The 6,000-nt window shown below is 47.5% G+C and overlaps 1 protein-coding gene across 1 annotated transcript in view; it reads left to right on the top strand.

Moving 5' to 3' along the window:
• The first annotated feature begins 241 nt into the window (after positions 1 to 241).
• The window catches only part of LOC130296655 (NXPE family member 2-like), a 112,666-nt gene continuing 106,907 nt past the window's right edge, over positions 242 to 6,000 (top strand). Inside the window, exon 1 of the mRNA XM_056548416.1 lies at positions 242 to 333. The gene's annotated coding sequence lies outside the window, so the exon portion shown is untranslated. The remainder of the gene's footprint in view (positions 334 to 6,000) is intronic.

Below are 6,000 nucleotides of genomic sequence, written 5' to 3'. Positions count from 1 at the left end.
GGGACCGTCCGGTGGGCAGGGTTAGTCGTCCCGGGCTTTCCATCTTCACCAGGAGGCCCTCTTCTCCGCTCCAGGCCAGCCCTAGACTAGTGACGTTGCCTTGATGACGACGCACAGGGCCGTTCATGCGCAGGGACATGACGGACATCTGCTGCGCACGGACGTCCCTGTGCATCGTCGTCAAGGCAACGTCACTAGTCCGGGGTCGGCCCGGAGCGGAGAAGAGGGCCTCCGGGGAGATGGACAGCCTGGAATGACTAACCCTCCCCACCGGACGGTCCCTGCAGCATAGATGGCCCGGACCAGCTCACTCTTCCTTCCCACCGAGGGGAGGTGAGTAGAAAACTAAAGGGGTCTAGATGATGACGAAGGGATTGACAGGCGGTGAGGATGAAGGGGGGGATGATGACGAGGGTGTTAATGACGGGGGTCTGGATGATGTCATGGGGGGATGATGTATTTCCCACCCTAGGCTTATAGTCAAGTCAATAACTTTTCCTGGGTTTTTGGGGTGAAATTAGGGGCCTCGGCTTATATTCGGGTTGGCTTATACTCGAGTATATACGGTAGTAGCACAAAGTGGAACTAAAGTACTTTATAAATTGTGTCCCCATTCTGTTATGGTTGTTTCTATAAAGAAGATGTATATAGGGGTGAGGGAATACGCATTGTTTGGACAGTTATTTTTTTATTTTTTATTTAAATATATACTGTGTATATATATATATATATATATATATATATATATATGCAGATAAGGTCAGGCTGCTCACCACTCTCGCGTTTGCTGCACTATCTCGTGCTACGGACACCGGTACCGCTCCCGGCTTAGTAGAAATCACACAGAAAAGAAAACGTCCGGCACTCGGGAAGATGCAGGTAAAACTTGTCAATGGCTTTATTCACACGCTTAGGCAGGACACAATCTGACGCGTTTCGCACACTCAGGTGCTTAGTCATAGATAGACATACACTCAATAATGCGGGTTAAAATACACATGAGTTTGGTCACATGACCACATGAATCTTAATTAAAAACAGTTGGTTACAAAACATGGCATTGGGAATCATGATCACATTTGATCGTTCGGAGAGAGTTCACACAAGGATGCAGGCAATGCGGCTTTAAGTTTCAAATTTTGAGTAACATTTAAATTTCAATCTCGAATGGTCTAAAAACTAGTTTATCAATACTACCGATATTCATATTAATTTGGAGGTACATATTTACCGAAATAAACAATTTGAACTATACCTGCACATCAAGATCCGAAATATTTATATATAGATCAATAACCGCATAATGTGCATCTCACCGTGTGAACATCCCCCTATAATTTGCGACAATTCAAAATTTATTATATGTGCACAAGAAACGAAGAGTGCATATTGGACCGGGAACTAAACATACGTGATTAATAATAAATTGTATACATCAACTATATTCTCTTATTCAATTTATGCACACGTTAACATTAAATCCAATCTTTTGTTTAACCCTTGCGGGAATCTTGTTCCCAAGAGGAACATCCAATGTGCCTCTCTATTGTATAATTTCTTTCTAAGATCGCCTCCCCTAGGTCCTAAGGTGACTTTTTCTACCCCCAATACTCGTAAATGGGTGGTGTCCCCTGAATGGGACTCTCTAAAGTGACGTGACAGCATAGACATGCTTGTCAAACTACTTTTAGCATCCGTAATATGTTTCCTAAACCTCACTTTTAATGAATTACCCGAGCATCCTACATATTGCAAATTACAAGCAATACATGTTGCTACATATATAATGGATTTAGTGTTACAATTGATATACTGGTGTATATTGTATGTCCTATTTGTTGTGCAAGACGTTACGGTATTTGAATTTACCATGTGTGTACATGTGATGCATCTAGTATGACCACATTTGCGATTACCTATATTCCTCAACCAGTCCCGGTCCTTTACACTTTCCTTTTGACTGGTAAATAGACTAGGTGAGACTCTGGTTCCAATAGTGGGGCCTCTCCTGGACACAATAGAAATACCCTCTGATAATAAGTCTCTTAATATTGGATCTGTTTCTAATACCGGAATATATCTATTTATTATTTTCTTAATCTGTCCAAATTGAGTACTGTATGAAGTCACGAAAAATGGTGGTCTATCTTTACTCGGATTTATATTTTCATTTTTGATTGTGTTTTTGGCTAATTTGCCTCCAACCTTATATGAGTCCCTTCTATTTTGATGCCTACTGGAATAGGATACTAGTTCCTCGCGCCCCCGTCCCTCTATTCTTATTTCTGCTTTTTTTTAGTATTTTTTCGCTATAACCTGTCACGATGCCGGCTGGCAGGTAGTGGATCCTCTGTGCCAGAGAGGGATTGGCGTGGACCGTGCTAGTGGATCGGTTCTAAGTCACTACTGGTTTTCACCAGAGCCCGCCGCAAAGCGGGATGGACTTGCTGCGGCGGTAGTGACCAGGTCGTATCCACTAGCAACGGCTCAACCTCTCTGACTGCTGAAGATAGGCGCGGTACAAGGGAGTAGACAGAAGCAAGGTCGGACGTAGCAGAAGGTCGGGGCAGGCAGCAAGGATCGTAGTCAGGGGCAACGGCAGGAGGTCTGGAACACAGGCTAGGAACACACAAGGAAACGCTTTCACTGGCACGATGGCAACAAGATCCGGCAAGGGAGTGCAGGGGAAGTGAGGTGATATAGGGAAGTGCACAGGTGAACACACTAATTGGAATCACTGCGCCAATCAGCGGCGCAGTGGCCCTTTAAATCGCAAAGACCCGGCGCGCGCGCGCCCTAGGGAGCGGGGCCGCGCGCGCCGGGACAGGACCGAGGGAGAGCGAGTCAGGTACGGGAGCCGGGGTGCGCATCGCGAGCGGGCGCTACCCGCATCGCGGATCGCATCCCGGCTGGAAGCGGAATCGCAGCGCCCCGGGTCAGTGGATCTGACCGGAGCGCTGCAGTGGGGAGAGTGTAGCGAGCGCTCCGGGGAGGAGCGGGGACCCGGAGCGCTCGGCGTAACAGTACCCCCCCCTTGGGTCTCCCCCTCTTCTTAGAGCCTGAGAACCTGAGGAGCAGACTTTTGTCTAGGATGTTGTCCTCAGGTTCCCAGGATCTCTCTTCTGGACCACAACCCTCCCAATCCACTAAAAAAAAGGTTTTCCCTCTGACCTTTTTAGATGCTAGAATCTCTTTGACGGAGAAGATGTCCGAGGAGCCGGAAACAGGAGTGGGAGGAACAGATTTGGGAGAGAAACGGTTGATGATGAGTGGTTTAAGAAGAGAAACGTGAAAGGCATTAGGAATACGAAGAGAAGGAGGAAGAAGAAGTTTGTAAGAGACAGGATTAATCTGACACAAAATTTTGAAAGGACCAAGATAGCGTGGTCCCAACTTGTAGCTAGGGACACGGAAGCGGACATATTTAGCGGAGAGCCATACCTTGTCTCCAGGGGAAAAAATGGGAGGAGCTCTTCTTTTCTTATCCGCGAACTTCTTCATGCGTGATGAAGCCTGTAAGAGAGAATTTTGGGTCTCTCTCCATATGATGGAAAGGTCACGAGAAATTTCATCCACAGCGGGCAGACCAGAGGGCAAGGGGGTAGGGAGGGGGGGAAGAGGGTGACGGCCGTACACCACGAAAAATGGGGATTTGGAGGAAGATTCAGAGACTCGGAAGTTATACGAGAATTCGGCCCATGGAAGGAGATCTGCCCAGTCATCCTGGCGGGAGGAAACAAAATGTCGTAAATAATCACCCAAGACCTGGTTAATTCTTTCTACTTGTCCATTGGATTGGGGATGATATGCAGAAGAAAAATTTAATTTAATCTTGAGTTGTTTACAGAGAGCCCTCCAGAATTTAGACACGAATTGGACGCCTCTATCCGAGACTATCTGTGTGGGCAACCCGTGAAGACGAAAAATGTGTACAAAAAATTGTTTAGCCAACTGAGGCGCTGAAGGAAGACCAGGAAGAGGGATGAAATGTGCCATTTTGGAGAATCGATCAACGACCACCCAAATAACAGTGTTGCCACGGGAAGGGGGTAAATCAGTAATAAAATCCATACCAATCAGAGACCAAGGCTGTTCGGGGACAGGCAGGGGATGAAGAAAACCAGCGGGCTTCTGGCGAGGAGTCTTATCCCGGGCACAGATAGTGCAGGCTCGTACAAAGTCCACAACATCCGTCTCCAGAGTCGGCCACCAATAGAAGCGAGAGATGAGTTGCACAGATTTCTTGATGCCCACATGACCTGCGAGATGGGAGGAGTGACCCCATTTGAGGATTCCGAGGCGTTGGCGTGGAGAAACAAAGGTCTTTCCTGGAGGAGTTTGCCTGATGGAGGCTGGAGAAGTGGAAATCAGGCAGTCAGGAGGAATGATGTGTTGCGGAGAGAGTTCAACTTCCGAGGCATCCGAGGAACGAGAGAGAGCATCGGCCCTAATGTTCTTATCGGCAGGCCGAAAGTGAATTTCAAAATTAAATCGGGCAAAGAACAGAGACCACCGGGCCTGGCGAGGATTCAGCCGTTGGGCAGACTGGAGGTAGGAGAGGTTCTTGTGATCGGTGTAAATAATAACTGGAAATCTTGATCCCTCCAGCAGATGCCTCCATTCCTCAAGTGCTAATTTGATGGCTAGAAGCTCTCGATCCCCGATGGAGTAGTTCCTCTCCGCCGGAGAGAAGGTCCTAGAAAAAAAACCACAAGTGACAGCATGCCCGGAAGAATTTTTTTGTAGAAGAACAGCTCCAGCTCCCACTGAGGAGGCATCAACCTCCAATAGGAAGGGTTTGGAAGGGTCAGGTCTGGAGAGCACGGGAGCCGAAGAAAAGGCAGACTTGAGTCGTTTAAAGGCGTCTTCCGCTTGAGGAGGCCAAGACTTGGGATCGGCATTTTTTTTGGTTAAAGCCACGATAGGAGCCACAACGGTAGAAAAATGTGGAATAAATTGCCTGTAATAATTGGCGAACCCCAAAAAGCGTTGGATAGCACGGAGTTCGGAGGGGCGTGGCCAATCTAAGACGGCAGAGAGTTTGTCTGGATCCATTTGTAGTCCCTGGCCAGAGACCAAGTATCCTAGAAAAGGAAGAGATTGGCATTCAAACAGACATTTCTCAATTTTGGCATAGAGTTGATTGTCACGAAGTCTCTGAAGAACCATACGGACATGCTGGCGGTGTTCTTCTAGATTGGCAGAAAAAATTAGGATATCGTCCAGATATACAACAACACAGGAGTATAAAAGATCACGAAAAATTTCATTAACAAAGTCTTGGAAGACGGCAGGGGCGTTGCACAGGCCAAAGGGCATGACCAGATACTCAAAGTGTCCATCTCTGGTGTTAAATGCCGTTTTCCATTCATCCCCCTCTCTGATGCGGATGAGATTATAAGCACCTCTTAAGTCCAGTTTAGTAAAGATGTGGGCACCTTGGAGGCGATCAAAGAGTTCAGAGATGAGGGGTAGGGGGTAGCGGTTCTTAACCGTGATTTTATTAAGACCGCGGTAGTCAATGCAAGGACGTAGGGAGCCATCTTTTTTGGACACAAAGAAAAATCCGGCTCCGGCAGGAGAGGAGGATTTACGGATAAAGCCCTTTTTTAAATTTTCCTGGACGTATTCAGACATGGCAAGAGTCTCTGGGGCGGACAGAGGATAAATTCTGCCCCGGGGTGGAGTAGTGCCCGGGAGGAGGTCAATAGGACAATCATAAGGCCTGTGAGGAGGTAGAGTCTCAGCTTGTTTTTTGCAGAAAACATCCGCAAAGTCCATATAGGCTTTAGGGAGACCGGTTACTGGAGGAACCACAGAGTCACGGCAAGGGTTACTGGGAACCGGTTTTAGACAGTCCTTGGAACAAGAGGGCCCCCAACTCTTGATCTCCCCAGTGGACCAATCCAGGGTTGGGGAATGAAGTTGAAGCCAGGGAAGTCCAAGGAGAATTTCAGAAGTGCAATTGGGGAGGACCAAAAGTTCAATCCTCTCGTGATG

Source organism: Hyla sarda, chromosome 12, assembly GCF_029499605.1.
Source record: "Hyla sarda isolate aHylSar1 chromosome 12, aHylSar1.hap1, whole genome shotgun sequence".
NCBI lineage: Eukaryota > Metazoa > Chordata > Amphibia > Anura > Hylidae > Hyla > Hyla sarda.
The sequence above is the reverse complement of the archived record's forward strand: the minus strand, read 5'-3'. Positions and strand labels throughout refer to the sequence as shown.